The following is a 17,898-nucleotide window of genomic DNA, read 5'->3' as shown; positions in this document are numbered from 1 at the left end:
TCTGCATAATTTCCTAACAAAGACCAGCATTCATAGTGCTGAGGAACAGACTTTTCCAGGCATTTTACTGAATAAGCTATTAAATGCTGCCTTTGCCTTTGCTGGTGGCCTGCTTGGCACAGCTTCTCTGGGCCTCTGCTTAACTTTCCCAGACAGCACAGCACTTTGAAACACTCTCAACACTGAATACAACTAACAAGTTGTTGATAAATCTCTATGTAAAAACCTATTTGGATTCTTACCTGGCAGGGGAGATGCCATGATCAGGAATGCGGTTTTCCCAGGGCGAGGCTCATCCGTTGCACTCCATAGGTGTGCTTACCCCTGTGATTTCCCCAAATGCGGGAAACTCGACTGCATAATTTGTGATAGTGAGGAAGTGCATTCCTCCTTTCTCCTGGGGAAAAAAAAGAAAAAGAAAAAAACTTATTTGGAGTTTTAAATATAATTAATTAAAAATTAATCCTGTGGAGTCATATATCTAGGGGAGACTTTAACGCATCACAGTTACTGGGTCTGGATAACTTGCAATAGCCCAGTGTCTGTGACTTATCAGCCTCCCCTTAACTTATCACAGATACTGGGTTATTGCAGGTCTGAATTACATGGTGTACTAACAAGAAAAATCAGTGTGCCATACGTCCTTGGTGTCCCAAAGGTCAGAACAGTTATAAAATCCTGACTATGGCTTTCTCCATTGCTTCATCAGCTGTTCAGTTACTCACCCCTAGCTATTCCCAACAAACGAAAGGAGCAACGAAAAACCAAAAACCGTAAAATTTCTTGAAGAACTTGGAAATAAGGTTGACAATGAAAGTTAAACTAGTAAAATCCACATTCAATAAAAGAGATTAATAGAGGCCACCCTGAGGAACCATTAACATACTTTCCATTAACAAACCTGAAGAAAGCACTAAGAAGAGTTAGGAAAAGAGAGTTAGAGAGCAGGAATTTTAGTCTAGAACTATCCAAGGAGAGAGGCTCTTTGGTAGTGGTGGCAGTGCTGGTGGCACAGGAAGAATGGAAGCAAGGAGACCGGTTGAAGTTTCTGCTATATGCCAGCTGAGAATAGTGATTTGGACTTGGATAAATGGTGGAAGTGAAGGTAGAGTGAAGTAGACAGATTCAAGATTTATTTTGGAGGTAGGATCCATGGAACTTGGTAAAGGGTTAGCTTATGGGAGTTGAGGAGAAGATAGCAGAAAGGCTGACTCCCAGATTTCTGGCATGACTAACTGGATGGATGAAGATACTCTCAGCTGAGATTTGTTGAGGAGCACATTTGGGGAAAATATCAAACGTGTAATTTTGGGTAGGCCAAGTTTGAGATGGTGTCTTTGTCTATTTTATGTTGCTGTAAAGGAATATCTGAGGCTGGGTAATTTATAAAGGAAAGAGGTTTATATGGCTCATGGTTCTGCAGGCTATACAATAAGCATGGTGCCAGCATCTGCTCAGCTTCTGCCGAGGGGCTGCAGGTTGCCTCCACTACTGGCAGAAGGGAAGGGGGAAGGAGAGTGAGCATGTGCTGAGATCACGCGGTGAGAGAGGAAGCAAGAGAGAGCAGGGAGGTGCTAGGCTCTTTTTACCAACCAGCTTTCCTGGAAACTAACAACCAGCATAATAGAGTGAGAACTCCGTCCCTTTACCTGCCCCACCAACCCACCCAGGAGGGCATTAATCCATTCATGAGAGGTCACCCTCCCTGACCCAAATATTTCCCATTAGGCCCCACTTCCAACATTGGGATCAAATTCCAACATGAGGCTTGGGGAGACAAACATCCAAACTATAACATTCTGCCCCTTTCCCCCCAAACTCATGTCCTTCTCACATGCAAAATGCATTCTACCCCAATAGTCCCAAAAGCCTTAACTTGTCCCAACATCAGCTTAAAAGTCTGAAGTCCAAAGTCTCATCTGAGACTCAGCGCAAATTCCTTCCAGCTATGAGCCTGTAAAATCAAAAACAAGTTATTTAATTCTCAGATGCAATGGTTGTACAGGCATTAGGTAAACATTTTCATTCCCCAAAGGAGAAATTGGCCAAAGAAAGGTCACAGGCCCATGCAAGTCTGAAACCCAGTAGGGCAGACAGGCAGACATTAAATCTTAAAGCTCCAAAATACACTTTGACTCCATGTCCCGCATTCTGGGCACACTGGTTTGAGGGATGGGCTCCCAGTGCCTCAGACAGCCCTACCCCTATGGCTTTGCTGAGCGCTGCTTACATGGCTGCTCTTATGGGTGGGTTGGAGTGGAGTGCCTGAGGCTTTCACAGACTGAGGTGCATGCTGCTGGTGACTCCATAATGCTAGGGTGGAGGGCAGCAGCCCTGCTTCCTCAGCTACTAGGCACTGCCCAAGTACAGTTTCTCTGCAGTGGCTTGACCCTGTGGCAGGCTTCTGCCTGGGCACTCAGGTTTTCCAATACATCCTCTGAAATCGAGGTGGAGGCTGCCAAGCCTCTACCACTCTTGCGTTCTGGGAGCCTGCAGACAACACCATGAGGAAGCTGCCAGAACTTAAGGCTTACACTCTTTGGAGCAGCAGCCTGAGTGGTACCCGGGGCTGTGTTTGGGCTCAGGCTAGAGCTAGAGCAATTGGGATGCCCCCCATATCCTGTGGTGGCATAGGGCAAAAGCACCCCAGGCCTGTCCCCTGAAACCGTTCTGTCCTCATAGGCCTCTGAGCCTGTGATGGGAGGGATGACCTCAAAGATTTTGGAAATGTCTTTGAGGCCTTTTCCCCGTTGTTCTATTAGCACCTGCTTCCCTTTTATCCATGGTTCTCTCTCTAGCAAGTGGTTGCTCCACATCACCCTCGGATTCCTCACCTGAAAACATTCTTTCCTTCTCTACCACATGACCAAGTTATAAATGTTCTAAATTGTTTTGCTCTGTTTCTCTTTTAATTAGAAATTCCACCTTTAGCTCATTCTTTTTGCTGCTGTATCTGATCATAAGCTGTTAAAAGTAGGCATGCCGCTAATTGAATGCGTTGCTGTTTAGAAATTTCTTCCACCAGATACCCTAGGTCATCACTCTGACATTTGGCCTTCCACAAAGCCCTAGGCCATGAACACAATGCAGCTAAGTTCTTTGCTAAGGCATAATATGGGTGACATTTGCTCCAGTTCCCAATAAGTTCTTCATTTCCATCTGAGACTTTGTCAGCATGACCTTCACTGTCTATATGTCTATAAACATTTTGGTCACAACCATTTAACCAATATGTAAGAAGTTCCTAACTTTTCCTAGTCTTTTTGTCTTCTTCTGAGCCCTCCAAACTCTTCCAACCTCTGCCCATTAACTAGTCCAAAGCCATTTCCACATTTTCAAGTGTCTTTATAGCAACACCCTACTCCTCAGTATTAACTTTCTGTCTTCGTCTATTTTGTGTTGCTATAAAGGAATACCTGAGGCTGAGTAATTTGTAAAGAAGAGGTTTATGTGGCTCACAGTTCTGCAGGCTGTATGATAAGCATGGCATCAGCATCTGCTTCTGGTGAGGGCTTCAGGCTGCTTCCACTCATGGTGAAGGTAAAGAGGAGCCAAGGTGTGTAGAGAGCACATGGCGAGAAAGGAAGCAAGAGAGAGTAGGGGGGTGCCAGGCTCTTTTTAACAAACAGCTTTGGTGGGAACTAACAGAGCAACGATTCACTCGCTCACTCTCACTTCCCCAACCCCAGAGGGATGACATTAATCTATTTATCTATTGTCCACGCCCATGGCCCAAACACCTCCCATTAGGCCGTACCTTCAACTTTGGGATCAAATTTCAACACGAGCTGTTGAGGGACAAACGTCTAAACTATAGCATATGCCTATAGCAGGCATCCAGGTAAAGTGACCAAGCAATATAGGGCACATGCTATATAGCAGACTGGGAAAGTCTAGACTTGAAGGTCTAGATAAAATTTGGAAGTCATTGGTATATAGACTTCATTGAAAACAGTAAGTGAGAACAAGATAATTGAGGGACTGAACATACAATTTAAAAAAGGACATAGCTCAGGTCCAAGCTCTGAGCATCCAACATCAAGGAACTAGGAAAAGTGAAGAGGAACCAGCAAAGGATCCTGAGAGAAAGTGAAGGCACAAAAAGCAGTGTTTTAAGAAAAAAGTGTTGGCCGGGCGCGGTGGCTCACGCCTGTAATCCCAGCACTTTGGGAGGCCGAGACGGGCGGATCACGAGGTCAGGAGGTCGAGACCATCCTGGCTAGCACGGTGAAACCCCATCTCTACTAAAAAATACAAAAAACTAGCCGGGCGAGGTGGCGGGCGCCTGTAGTCCCAGCTACTCGGGAGGCTGAGGCAGGAGAATGGCATAAACCTGGGAGGCGGAGCTTGCAGTGAGCTGAGATCCGGCCACTGCACTCCAGCCTGGGCGACAGAGCGAGACTCCATCTCAAAAAAAAAAAAAAAAAGAAAAAGAAAAAAGTGGCCAGGCGCAGTGGCTCAAGCCTGTAATCCCAGCACTTTGGGAGGCCGAGACGGGCGGATCATGAGGTCAGGAGATGGAGACCATCCTGGCTAACACGGTGAAACCCCGTCTGTACTAAAAAAAAATACAAAAAACTAGCCGGGCGAGGTGGCGGGTGCCTGTACAGTCCCGGCTACTCGGGAGGCTGAGGCAGGAGAATGGCGTGAACCCGGGAGGCGGAGCTTGCAGTCAGCTGAGATCCGGCCACTGCACTCCAGCCTGGGCAACAGAGCCAGACTCCGTCTCAAAAAAAATAAAAAAAGAAAAAAGTGGTCAAGTGTTTAATACTGGTAAGAATTCAAGATGGAAACCAAATAATATCTAGTGGGTTCAGCAACAAGGAGGTAATTGGTAATCATGCAGAAGGAGTTATGGTGGAAAGATGGGAGTGGGAGCCATATTGGGATGGAATCATTCATCCAGTTATTCAGCAACTATGTAACAAGTGTCTATGACATGCTGGTACAAGGTGCCGGGGATACAATGAATAAGACAGACACAGTCCCCACTTAGGGGAGGAGAAGCCATTAAGCAGATAATCGTAGAAGTATGACTCAAACACAATTATGGTAAGGGCTATGAAGGAAAAGAAAAGAAAACCATGAAAGTGTGTAGCAAAGGAATCTAGTCTAACTTGAAAGCAAGGGAAGTTTGCCCTGCGGGAGTGATAGCTAAAGCTGTACTTGAGAGATTTGAGTTGTGACAGCAGTGAGGCTAGGGAGGCAGATTGTATGTTCCAGGTGGGAGGAACTACAAACGTGGAGTCCAAGAGGGAGAGACCATCATGAAAAATCAGCAGTGTGGCAGAATCCCAGTGAACAAGGGGAGAGTGGCACAAAACAACAAAAACAACAACGGCAACTAGAGCCTGGCAAGTGACCCAACCCAGGGGTTCACATAGATCCTCCAGTGTTTTACATTGTAGGAAATGCCAGGGTGCAAGAAGAAAGGTAGTGAGGAGGCCTATGGCTGAAGACCTTAAGGCAAAAGCTGGAAAAGTATACTTCTGTAAGGTGAGGAGTTCACTCTGAGGTACAAAGTCTATTTTTTTCTCAAGCAAAAAATAATCGAATAGCACTGACTTTTATTCATTCATGTTAAGTCACCTGAAATGATACCTGTTGCATTTAAATGCTCATTAATAATGTAAAAGACTTAACAAATCCATTTCAATGGATATTCAATATTCCACTTAGATAAGTCACACAGCCTCATGACAACTCATATAACGTATATAAACAGAGATAAACACCCCCTCCCCCTCAGTTGATTTATTCAGCATGTTACAGCAGTGAAGAATGGTTTTAGTTTTATAACCAAGTTAGAGAGAAGACACTGGCCACATAATACACATGCTCCATTTTTAAAACAACGGTTCTCTTGAAACCTTACAGTTTCTAAAAGCAGTTATTGTCCAAAGCTGGGAGAACTTAAGTCTTCTCAAATGAGCATGTGAATGAATGGAGGGAGGTAAACAAAAAATAAAATTTTAAAAGATGAGGTCTGATATGGGAGCAGCTGGATAAGAAACTAAAAAAGGGGCCGGGCGTGGTGGCTCACACTTATAATCCCAGCACTTTGGGAGGCCAAGGCAGGCAGATCACTTGAGCTCAGGAGTTTGAGACCAGCCTGGGTAACATGGTGAAACCCTGTCTCTACAAAAAATAAAAATAAAAAATAAATACAAAAACACAAAAATTAGTCAGATGTGGTGGCACGTGCCTGCAATCCCAGCTACTTGGATGGCTGAGGCAGGAGAATCGCTTGAACCCAGGAGGCAGAGGCAGAGGCAGAGGCTGCAGTGAGTGGAGAGAGAGAGAGAGAGAGGAAGGGAGGAAGGTAAAAAGGAATAGTAATTTAAAGTTTGTTTTAGCTATAATGCAGGTTATTCTGACTTCAAGGTAGCATCACATGGCATACTTCTGAGTCAATTCTCAAGATATTCTGTTGTGTTTATCTCTGTCTGTTTACATAAAAAGGCACGGTGAGACATTTCCAATCATGGCAGGATCTCCAGAAATATTGTTGCCATGAGCCTTCCTTGAAGAAACTACTAGAAGATGAACTTAAACCAACCAAGAAATAAATGGGAAAACTATGGCAAAAAGAGAGGTCATCAAGAGCAGGATAGGGAGAATATGAGAAAATATTCTAATTTCATTATTTATTCATATTAGGGGATTGATAGATAATGCCTAAAAGAGGAAGATTAAGTATATAAATTATAAAGACAACCACTAAAATAAAAATATAACCTTTCCAGATTTTCAGAAAAAATAAAACCAAATACGTACCACAACATCAGAGTTTTTAAAGAATCTATGAAATAATAGAAGGCATCATATAAAGTTATATATATTATATTGATAATAACAAGTATGTCAATTTGATAAATATAAATGTGCTAAACTAATGTATTAAAATAAGAGAAGGTTCAGCGAGGCGTGGTGACCCACACCTGTAATCCTAGCACTTTGGGAGGCTTAGGCAGGAGGATCGTTTGGGCCCAGGAGTTCATAACGAGCCTGGGCAACATAGTGAGACCTCATCTCTATTTTTTATTTAAAAAATAATAAAACTGAAAGTAAAATAAAATAAATTTGGATTAAATCATAAGGCAAAATTCTACTCTATGCTGTACACAAGGGATCCAAAACAAAATAAATCAGAAATCTTTACAAATGTAAATTAGAAGAAAGCAATGGTTATAATTTTGTTTTGTTTTCTCTTTCTTCTTTTTTATTTTCTATTACACTTTAAATTCTAGGATACATGTGCACAATGCTCAGGTTTGTTACACAGGTATATATGTGCCATGTTGGTTTGCTGCACACATCAACTTGTCATTTACATTAGGTATTTCTCCTAATGCTATCCCTCCCCCAGCCTCCCACCCGCTGACAGGCCCAGGTGTGTTATGTTCCCTGCCCTGTGTCCATGTATTCTCATTGTTCAACTTCCACCTGTGAGTGAGAACATGAGGTGTTTGGTTTTCTGTCCTTGTGACAGTTTGCTGAGAATGATGGTTTCTAGCTTCATCCCTGTCCTTCCAAAGGACATGAACTCATCCTTTTTTATGGTTGCATAGTATTCCATGGAATCGCCACACTGTCTTCCACAATGGTTGAACTAATTTACACTCCCACCAACAGTGTAAAAGCATTCCTATTTCTCCACATCCTCTCCAGCATCTGTTGTTTCCTGACTTTTTAATGATTGCCATTCTAACTGGTGTGAGATGATATCTCATTGTGGTTTTGATTTGCATTCCTCTGATGACCAGTGATGATGAGCATTTTTTCATGTGTTTGTTGGCTGCATAAATGTCTTCTTTTGAGAAGTGTCTGTTCATATCTTTGCCCACTTTTTGATGGGGTTGTTTTTTTTTCTTTCTTTTTTTTTTTTTTTTTGTACATTTCTTTAAGTTCTCTGTAGATTCTGGATATTAGCACTTTGTCAGTTGGGTAGATTGCAAAATTTTTCTCCCATTCTGTAGGTTGCCTGTTCACTCTGATGACAGTTTCTTTTGCTGTGCAGAAGCTCTTTAGTTTAATTAGACCTCATTTGTCTATTTTGGCTTTTGTTGCCATTGCTTTTGGTGTTTTAGTCATAAAGTCCTTGCCCATATCTATGTCCTGAATGGTATTGGTATTGCCTAGGTTTTCTTCTAGAGTTTTTATGGTTTTAGGTCTTATATTTAAGTATTTAATCCACTTTGAGTTAATTTTTGTATGTGGTGTATGGAAAGGATCCAGTTTCAGCTTTCTACATGTTGCTAGCCAGTTTTCCCAGCACCATTTATTAAATAGGGAATTCTTTCTCCATTGCTTGTTTTTGTCAGGTTGGTCAAAGGTCAGATGGTTGTAGATGTGTGGTGTTATTTCTGAGGCCTCTCTTCTGTTCTATTGGTCTATATATCTGTTTTGGTACCAGTACCATGCTGTTTTGGTTACTGTAGCCTTGTAGTATAGTTTGAAGTCAGGGAGCATGATGCCTCGTGCTTTGTTCTTTTTGCTTAGGATTATCTTGGCTATGCGGGCTCCTTTTTGGTTCCATGTGAACTTTAAAGTAGTTTTTTCCAATTCTGTGAAGAAAGTCATTGGTAGCTTGATGGAGATGGCATTGAATCTATAAATTACCTTGGGCAGTATGGCCATTTTCATGATATTGATTATTCCTATGCAGGAGCATGGAATGTTCTTCTATTTGTTTGTGTCCTCTTTTATTTCATTGAGCAGTGTTTTTTTGTTCTCCTTGAAGAGGTCCTTCACATCTCTTGTAAGTTGAATTCCTAGGTATTTTATTCTCTTTGTAGCAATTGTGAATGGGAGTTCACTCATAATTTGGTTCTCTGTTTGTCTGTTATTGGCATATAGGAATGCTTGTGATTTTTGCACATTGATTTTGTATCCTGAGACTTTGCTGGAGTTGCTTATCAGCTTAAGGAGATTTGGGGCTGAGACAGTGGGGTTTTCTAAATATACAGTCATGTCATCTGCAAACAGGGACAATTTGACTTCCTCTTTTCCTAATTGAATACCCTTTATTTCTTTCTCTTGCCTGATTGCCCTAGCCAGAACTTCCAACACTATGCTGAACAGGAGTGGTGAAAGAGGGCATCCTAGTCTTGTGCTGGTTTTCAAAGGGAATGCTTCCAGTTTTTGCCCATTTAGTATGATATTGGCTGTGGGTTTGTCATAACTAGCTCTTATTATTTTGAGATATTATTTTGAGACGTTCCATCAATACCCAGTTTATTGAGAGTTTTTAGCATGAAGTGCTGTTGAATTTTGTCAAAAGCCTTTTCTGCATCTATTGAGAAAATCTTGTGGTTTTTATCATTGGTTCTGTTTACGTGATGGATTATGCTTATTGATTTGCGTGTGTGGAACCAGCCTTGCATCCCAGGGATAAAGCTGACTTGATCATGGTGGATAAGCTTTTTGATATACTGCTGGATTTGGTTTGCCAGTACTTTATTGAGAATTTTCACATCAATGTTCATCAGGGGTATTGGTCTAAATTTCTCTTTTTTTGTTGTGTCTCTGCCAGGCTTTGGTATCAGGATGATGCTGGCCTCATAAAATGAGTTAGGGATGATTCTCTCTTTTTCTATTGTTTGGAATAGTTTCAGAAGGAATGGTACCAGCTCCTCTTTGTACCTCTGGTAGAATTCGGCTGTGAATCTGTCTGGTCCTGGACTTTTTTTGGTTGGTAAGCTATTAATTATTGCCTCAATTTCAGAACTGGTTATTGGTTCATTCAGAGATTCAACTTCTTCCTGGTTTAGTCTTGGGAAGGTGTATGTGTCCAGGAACTTATTCATTTCTTCTCGATTTTCTAGTTTATTTGCATAGAGGTGTTTATAGTATTCTCTGATGGTAGTTTGTATTTCTGTGGGATCAGTGGTGATATCCCCTTTATCACTTTTTATTGTGGCTATTTGATTCTTCTCTTGTTTCTTCTTTATTAGTCTTGCTAGTGGTCTACCTATTTTGTTGGTCTTTTCAAAAAACCAGCTCCTGGATTCATTGATTTTTTTTTGAAGGTTTTTGTGTCTCTGTCTCCTTAAGTTCTACTCTGATCTTAGTTATTTCTTGCCTTCTGCTAGCTTTTGAATGTGTTTGCTCTTGCTTCTCTAGTTCTTTCCATTGTGACGATACGGTGTTGATTTTAGATCTTTCCTACCTTCTCTTGTGGGCATTTAGTGCTATAAATTTCCCTCTACACACTGCTTTAAATGTGTCCCAGAGATTGTGGCACGTTGTGTCTTTGTTCTCATTGATTTCAAGGAACATCTTTATTTCTGCCTTCATTTCGTTATTTACCCAGTAGTCATTCAGGAACAGGTTGTTCAGTTTCCATGTAGTTTTGCAGTTTTGAGTGAGTTTCTTAATCCTGAGTTCTAATTTGTTTGCACTGTGGTCTGAGAGACAGTTTGTTGTGATTTCTGTTGTTTTACATTTGCTGAGAAGTGCTTTACTTCCAAATATGTGGTCAATTTTGGAATAAGAGTGATGTGGTGCTTAGAAGAATGTATATTCTGTTGATTTTGGGTGGAGAGTTCTGTAGATGTCTATTAGGTCCACTTAGTGCAGAGCTGAGTTCAAGTCCTGGATATTCTTGTTAACCTTCTGTCTCGTTGATCTGTCTAATATTGACAGTGGGATGTTAGTGTCTCCCATTATTGTGTGGGAGTCTAGGTCTCCTTGTAGGTCTCTAAGGACTTGCTTTATGAATCTGGGCGCTCCTGTATTGGGTGAATATATATTTAGGATAGTTAGCTCTTCTTGTTGAATTGATCCCTTTACCATTATGTAATGGCCTTCTTTGTCTCTTTTGATCTTTGTTGGTTTAAAGTCTGTTTTATCAGAGACTAGGATTGCAACTCCTGGTTTTTTGTTGTTGTTGTTGTTGTTGTTTTGCTTTCCATTTGCTTGGTAGATCTTCCTCCATCCCTTTATTTTGAGCCACTGTGCATCTCTGTACATGAGATGGGTCTCCTGAATACAGCACACCAATGAGTCTTGACTCTTTATCCAATTTGTCAGTCTATGTCTTTTAATTGGGACATTTAGCCCATTTACGTTTAAGGTTAATATTGTTATGTGTGAATTTGATCCTGTCATTATGATGTCAGCTGGTTATTTTGCCTGTTAATTGATGCAGTTTCTCCCTAGCATCAATAGTCTTTAAAATTTGGTATGTTTTTGCAGTGGCTGGTGCCAATTGTTCCTTTCCATGTTTAGTGTTTCCTTCAGGAGCTCTTGTAAGGCAGGCCTGGTGGTGACAAAATCTCTCAGCATTTGCTTGTCTGTAAAGCATTTTATTTCTCCTTCACTTATGAAGCTTAGTTTGGCTGGATATGAAATTCTGGGTTGAAAATTCCTTTCTTAAAGAATGTTGAATATTGGCCCCCACTCTCTTCTGGCTTGTAGAGTTTCTGCTGAGAGATCTGGTGTTAGTCTGATGGGCTTCCCTTTGTGGGTAACCTGAGCTTTCTCTCTGGCTGCCCTTAACATTTTTTCCCTCATTTCAACCTTGGTGAATCTGACAATTATGTGTCTTGGGGTTGCTTTCCTCAAGGAGTATCGTTGTGGTGTTCTCTGTATTTCCTGGATTTGAATGTTGGCCTGCCTTGCTAGGTTGTGGAAGCTCCCCTGGATAATATCCTTAAGAGTGTTTTCCAACGTGTTTCCATTTTCCATATCACTTTCAGGTACACCAATCAAACGTAGATTTGGCCTTTTCACATAGTCCCATATTTCTTGGAGCCTTTGTTTGTTTCTTTTCACTCTTTTTTCTCTAATCTTGTCTTCTCACTATATTTCATTCATTTGATCTTCAGTCACTGATACCTTTTCTTCCACTTGATCGAATCGGCTATTGAAGCTTGTGCTTGCATCACGAAGTTCTCGTGCTGTGGTTTTCAGCTTCATCAGGTCGTTTAAGGTCTTCTCTACACTGTTTATTCAAGGTTTTTAGCTTCCTTGTGATGATTTCAAACATCCTCCTTTACCTCAGACAAGTTTGTTATTATCAACCTTCTGAAGCCTACTTTTGTGAACTTGTCAAACTTACTGTCTGTCCAGTTTTGTTCCCTTGCTGGCGAGGAGCTGCGATCCTTTGGAGGAGAAGAGGCGCTCTGGTTTTTGGAATTTTCCGCTTTTCTGTTGTGTTTTCTCCCTATCAGGCAAGGCTAACATCGGGACAAACAAATGTTAAGGGGTACAAATAAATAATCTACAATGATAAAAAAAAAATGCAGTTCACCAGTTACAATGTTTTGAATACCTAAGCACCAAATAACTTAGCACCAACATGAATATTAATTAAAACATAAAATCGCAGGATGTACAAGAAAAAATGGAAACACTGTAGTAGGAGTCAAAACGACAGAGAAGGGCTAAATAGCATAATTAATAACACAGATAAAACTTGGTACTCAAGAAAGAGAATACACTTTTTTAAAAAGTATCTGTGGATAATTCACAAAAATTGATCATATATTAGGCCAAAAGAAAATATTTGTGAGGTATAAACTATAGAAATAGTATAGATAACATTGTCTAAATACAAGGCGTTAACAAAGAAGAGAAGAGCCAGGTACAGTAGCTCATTCCTATAATCCCAGCACTTTGGGAGGCCAAGGCTGGTGGATCCCTTGAGCCCAGGAGTTTGAGACCATCCTGGGCAACAAGGTGAAACCCTGTCACTAGCAAAAAAAAAAAAAAAAAAAAAAAAGAGAGAGACGAGAACACTTTATAACTTGTTTTATGAGGCTAGCATAACCTTGATATCCAAAACAGAAAAGGACATTACAAGAAAGGAAAATTACAGGCTGATCTCTCTCATCAATATAGATGCAAAAATTCTGAACAAAATATTAGTAAATCTAATTGTATTAATACATTCAAAGCATGCGCAGTTTTTTGGTTTTTGTTTTGTTTTGTTTTGTTTGAGACGGTGTTTTGCTGTTGTTGCCCAGGCTGAAGTGCAATGGCACGATCTTGGCTCACCGCAACCTCTGCCTCGCAGGTTCAAGCTATTCTCCACCTCCGCCTCCCAAGTAGCTGGGATTACAGGCATGTACCACCACCCCCAGCTAATTTTTTGTATTTTTTAGTAGAGACGGGGTTTCTCCATGTTGGTCAGGCTGGTCTCGAACTCCTGACCTCAGGGGATCAGCCCTGGACTCCCAAAGTGCTGGGATTACAGGTGTGAGCCACCGCGCCAGGCTAAGCATGTATAGTTTTAAAAAACTCAACAACATGATCTGATGTGCAGTCAGGTTTGAACCACTGTTGTACATGATACAAGATGTCATCATCACAGACCATAGTAGTAAATTCCCAATTGAATTATCAAGTTAGAAGCTTGACTTTTCCCAGTCACTTCAGCATTCTGTAGGAAAAGACTGAACCTTAAACTCAGACTGTGATTTTGGACAAGTTTCCAAACCTATTAGTGTCAATTTTTTTCACACGTAAAGTAAGAATAACACTAACTCTCTGTAATGTTCATTTGTGGAATTAAGGAGACAGTATTTATACAGGCAATATGCTGGAATGACACCCCAAAGTATCCCTAAAACTTGAAATAAAATCAATGGGACACAAATAAAAAGGATGAGGTTAGACACCAGTAGAAATGACACAGCCAAAGAGATTGATGGATTATTTGTGGGTGTGTACTCGTCTCAGCAACACCCAGATCAAATTTAAATGGCCTGGGTATATTGTCTTCTTTGGAAAATAGGAACTGGACTGCACTGGATTAGATTAAGTCTAAACCAAATCAGTTGCATAATAACATAGGAAGAAAACAATGTGCCAATCCCCACAGTAGGGACACCCTAACAACAGACATGGAGGCATCAGGCCACTGAAACAGGGTGGCATCAGCCACATCAGCCATTAGAACCATGGAGCTTTCCCCCCACCCCACCCCTGAGGTTTCATGCTCACTGGGCCACCTTCTGGTGACATTTTTACAGATGTGCCTATGGAAAGGGGATGACATGATGAGCCAACAAGCACATCCATCAAATCCCCTAGAGCGGTATCAGTGGAAATCTAAAAGCCCTAGGACTGGGACCTTGGCCACCTCACTGCCCTTAGTGCCTGGGTGATGCTGGAGAGGATATTTGTAAGCCTCCATCTTTTTCTCCCATCCCAGTCTAGTCAGTTTATATGGCAATGAGGTGAGGAAAGGAAGCTTTGGTGATTCAGGTTTCTGGGGTGGCCACTACATGATTCATCAACGACAAGACTGCGATGATGATTTCTCAGACTTAGCAAATGCTAGCACTTATCCCTCCTGAAGTAAAGCAGGTCCATTAGGAGATGGTTTTTAATATGGCCACTTCTGGTATCTTTCATTTTTCAGAGAAAATCTTATATAACTAAAACTCCTTCTCTTCTCCTTCCTTAGTGCTGCGCCCTTCTTTGCTTCTTTCACCTCCCAGAATGCAGTCTGAACTTCAATCACTTCCACTGCCTCCCTTTTCCTCCACACTACCCTTTTTCCCATGGTCATTCAGAATACTTGCCACTGATCCTGTGGAGATCTCTTTCTCCACAGTTCATTTCCCAGTTTCGCTTTCTCCTACTGAATGATGTCCATCTCCTACCCATTCCCAGGATATACTGAGTTTAACCACAGTCCATCATGTCGGAAAGACTAGTACGTACCGCGTGAACGAAACGCTGTTTATTTTTCGTGGAACAAAATGTAATGTTTTCCTGAAGGGTTGTTGTTGTCATCTCCATCTCTACCAGATCAACAGACAGGCTGACCTTTAGAAGGTAAAACTAAACTTCTTCCTTTTCAACTCACCCCTCTCATCATGTCAGCCTCTAGGGGTTGGCAAGTAAGGAGGTAGAGCTGGTTCTGTTTGTCAGTATTCTTTATTGTTCTGTTTGATCAGTATTCTTTGCACTTAATGATGCTTATGTGCTCCAGCTTTGGCAGTTAAATCAACACCATTAATTTTGTTTTCAGTATGTGCAGAGCACCAAACCACAAGAGAAAGTGCATGACAGACAGACTCCTTGTCCTGAAAGAGATGACACTCTATGGGGAAGGACCACCCCTACTCCAAGAATACATACAACAACTCAAATGATTGAAATGGAAAAGTAGGGTGAGAGTCAGCCTTACCACAAGTGCAGTCATAGGTGTGCTCCCCAAATTAGCCTGTATGGAGGCGAAGAGCATGGGCTCTGCCACTTGCCCTCTGATTTTAGGCAACTGCTTAAGCTCTCTAAGCCTCTTTCTTCTCTGTAAGATAGGATACCCACAGTCTCTGCTTCCTAGTGTTGTAGTGAGGATTAATTAGCACCTAAAAAGTGCTTAGCACAGTGATAATAATAGCTAATTTCTTAAGCATTTACTTTATACCAGTGTGGCAGCTAAATAATGGCCCCCAAAGATATCTAGGTGCTAATCCCTAGAATCTGTGAGTGTTACTTTATATGGAAAAGGGGTCTTTGCAGATGTTATTAAGTATCTTGAGATGGGGAAATTATCCTGGATTACCTGGGTGGACCCTAAATGTAATCACAAATGTCCTTATAAGAGGGAGATAGACGGAGTAAAATCTAGGAAGGGTTTTACTGAGGAGGGCAGCAATGTGATGATGGAAACCAGATGCTATGCTGCTGGTCTTTGAGATGGAGGAAGGTGCCACCTTCATCTTAACCTAATATAAAAATCCAGATTTACAAAACAAGTGAGTGAAAAGATACTTATTTTTTCCTTGTTGCAACTTCTTGCACTCTAGACCCTGGGTTACGGGGTTATGGGATTGGTTATGGGTTTGGGAGAAAGCTGAGGCTTGAGGCTCTTCAGGCCTCTCCCTGGCCTAGAATGAAGTGGGTCAGTAAGGTTCTGCACATGTGAGTACAGGGTGCAGTGTGTGGTGAAGCCTAGTAAGGATGGTAGATTAGTAAGTATGATCCCTGGATACACCTCCCCACCATCAATGAGGATATGGGAAGAGGCGAGAGTTGGAGGAACTAATACAAGGGAATTCTTTAGAATAGTGCCTGGCTGTACTCATTTCCTATGGCTGCTGTTATAAATTACCACAAACTTGGTGGCTAAAAACAATACACATTCATTCTCTCACAGTTCTGGATGTCAGAAGTCTGAAATCAGTGTCACTGAGCCAAAATCCAAGTGTCTGCAAAGCCGAGCTCCCTCCAGAGACTCTAGGGGAGAATCTGTTTATTTCCCTTTTCCAGCATCTAGAGTTGCATTCTTGGGCGTAGCATCTTGTTTCAGTCGTCACCTTGCCACCTTTTTCTGTATATAATAAGTCACCTAGGCAAGCAGTATGCTAACTGATTAATGATCAAAAGCTTAGTTGCTATTATGGAAGACGCTACTAGACCGGCACCATCCCGAAGCTATTTGTGTCTTCAAGGAAGCTGCTTGAAAGAAACACAGAAAACAAACCAACACCCTGTCACATTTGTCCTTGTGGCCTGAGTCACAGAGAAACACAGAATGGAGAGAACCAAGTTTCCTATCTGTGACCTGACTCTGCCATAGCCTAGACCCAAGTGATGCCTATAGCACTCCCAAAGTCCCTGGGAGTTTGGATCCAGGTCAGGACTGGTAAATACCAGTGGGACTGGGTCCTGGCTCAGTATCAAGATCTATCTGTTTTCCCCAAGGGTTTTCCAAATTTCCTAGGGTACCTGAGCCTGGGGAACAGACTTTAGAACAACACTGTCTCACTGTCCAATAGAAGTACAGAGGTCTCTTGGGATATGCAGAGGATTGGTTTCAGGACACCTCCAACACAGCTACCAAAATCCACGATGCTCAAGTCCTTATATCAAATGGTGTAGTATGTGCTTATAACCTACACACATCCTGCTGTATATTTTAAATCATCTCTAGATTACTTATAATACCTAAGACAATGTAATTGCTATGTAAATCCTTCTTATATTTTTAAAATTTATTTTTATTGTTGTATTATGATTTTTTCCCAGATATATTTGATCCACAGTTGGTTGAATCCACAGATGCAGAACCCAGAGATATGAAGGGCCAACTGTATGTGGGCCATGTAGATTTTTGTTTATTGATTTGTTTTTTAGAGACAGAGTCTCGCTCTGTCACCCAAGCTGGAATGCAGTGGTACAATCATAGCTCATTGCAACTTTGAACCCATGGGCTCAAGTGATCCTCTTCCCTCAGCCTCCCGTGCAGCTGGGACTACAAGGATGCATCACCATGCTCAACTAATTTATTTATTTATTTATTTTGTAGAGATGAGGGTCTACACCTTACATTGCCTAGGGTGTACCTAAGTTTTTAAATGGTCAAGTAGCCACATTAAAAAAGTAAAAAAAAAAAAGAAACAAGTGAAATTAATTTCAACAATATATTTTATTTAAACCAATATATCCTAAATATTATTTTAACATGTAATCAACTGAAAATTATTCTGTTTTTGGCTGGGCACGGTGGCTCATGCCTGTAATCCCAACACTTTGGGAGGCCGAGGTGGGCAGATCACTTGAGGTCGGGAGTTTGAGACCAGCCTGGCCAACATGGCGAAACACCACCTCTACTAAAAATACAAAATTAAAACAAAAAATAAAAATAAATTAAATAAATACAAATACAATACAAAAATTAGTTGGGCATGGTGGTAGGCGCCTGTAATCCCAGCTGCTCAAGAGGCGGAGGCACGAGAATCACCTGAACCCGAGAGGCACAAGGTTGCAGTGAGCAGAGATGATGCCACTGCACTCCAGCCTGGGTGACAGAGTGAGATGCTGTCTCAAAAAATAAAAATAAAAATGATTCTATTTTTGTGCTAAGTCTTCACAATCCAGGGTGTGTTTCACACTTAATACATCTCAGTTCACACTGGCCACATTTCAAGTGCCCGC

At 41.5% G+C, this 17,898-nt stretch overlaps 1 non-coding gene across 1 annotated transcript; it reads left to right on the top strand.

Annotated features, from left to right (window-relative positions):
* Window positions 1-234: 234 nt before the first annotated feature.
* LOC114679886 (U1 spliceosomal RNA) lies at window positions 235-391 on the top strand. Its single transcript, XR_003731978.2, has one exon. It is a non-coding gene; the product is annotated as a U1 spliceosomal RNA (small nuclear RNA).
* The last annotated feature ends 17,507 nt before the right edge of the window (window positions 392-17,898 follow it).

The sequence above is a fragment of the Macaca mulatta genome, chromosome 7, assembly GCF_049350105.2.
Source record: "Macaca mulatta isolate MMU2019108-1 chromosome 7, T2T-MMU8v2.0, whole genome shotgun sequence".
Lineage (NCBI taxonomy): Eukaryota > Metazoa > Chordata > Mammalia > Primates > Cercopithecidae > Macaca > Macaca mulatta.
The sequence above is the reverse complement of the archived record's forward strand: the minus strand, read 5'-3'. Positions and strand labels throughout refer to the sequence as shown.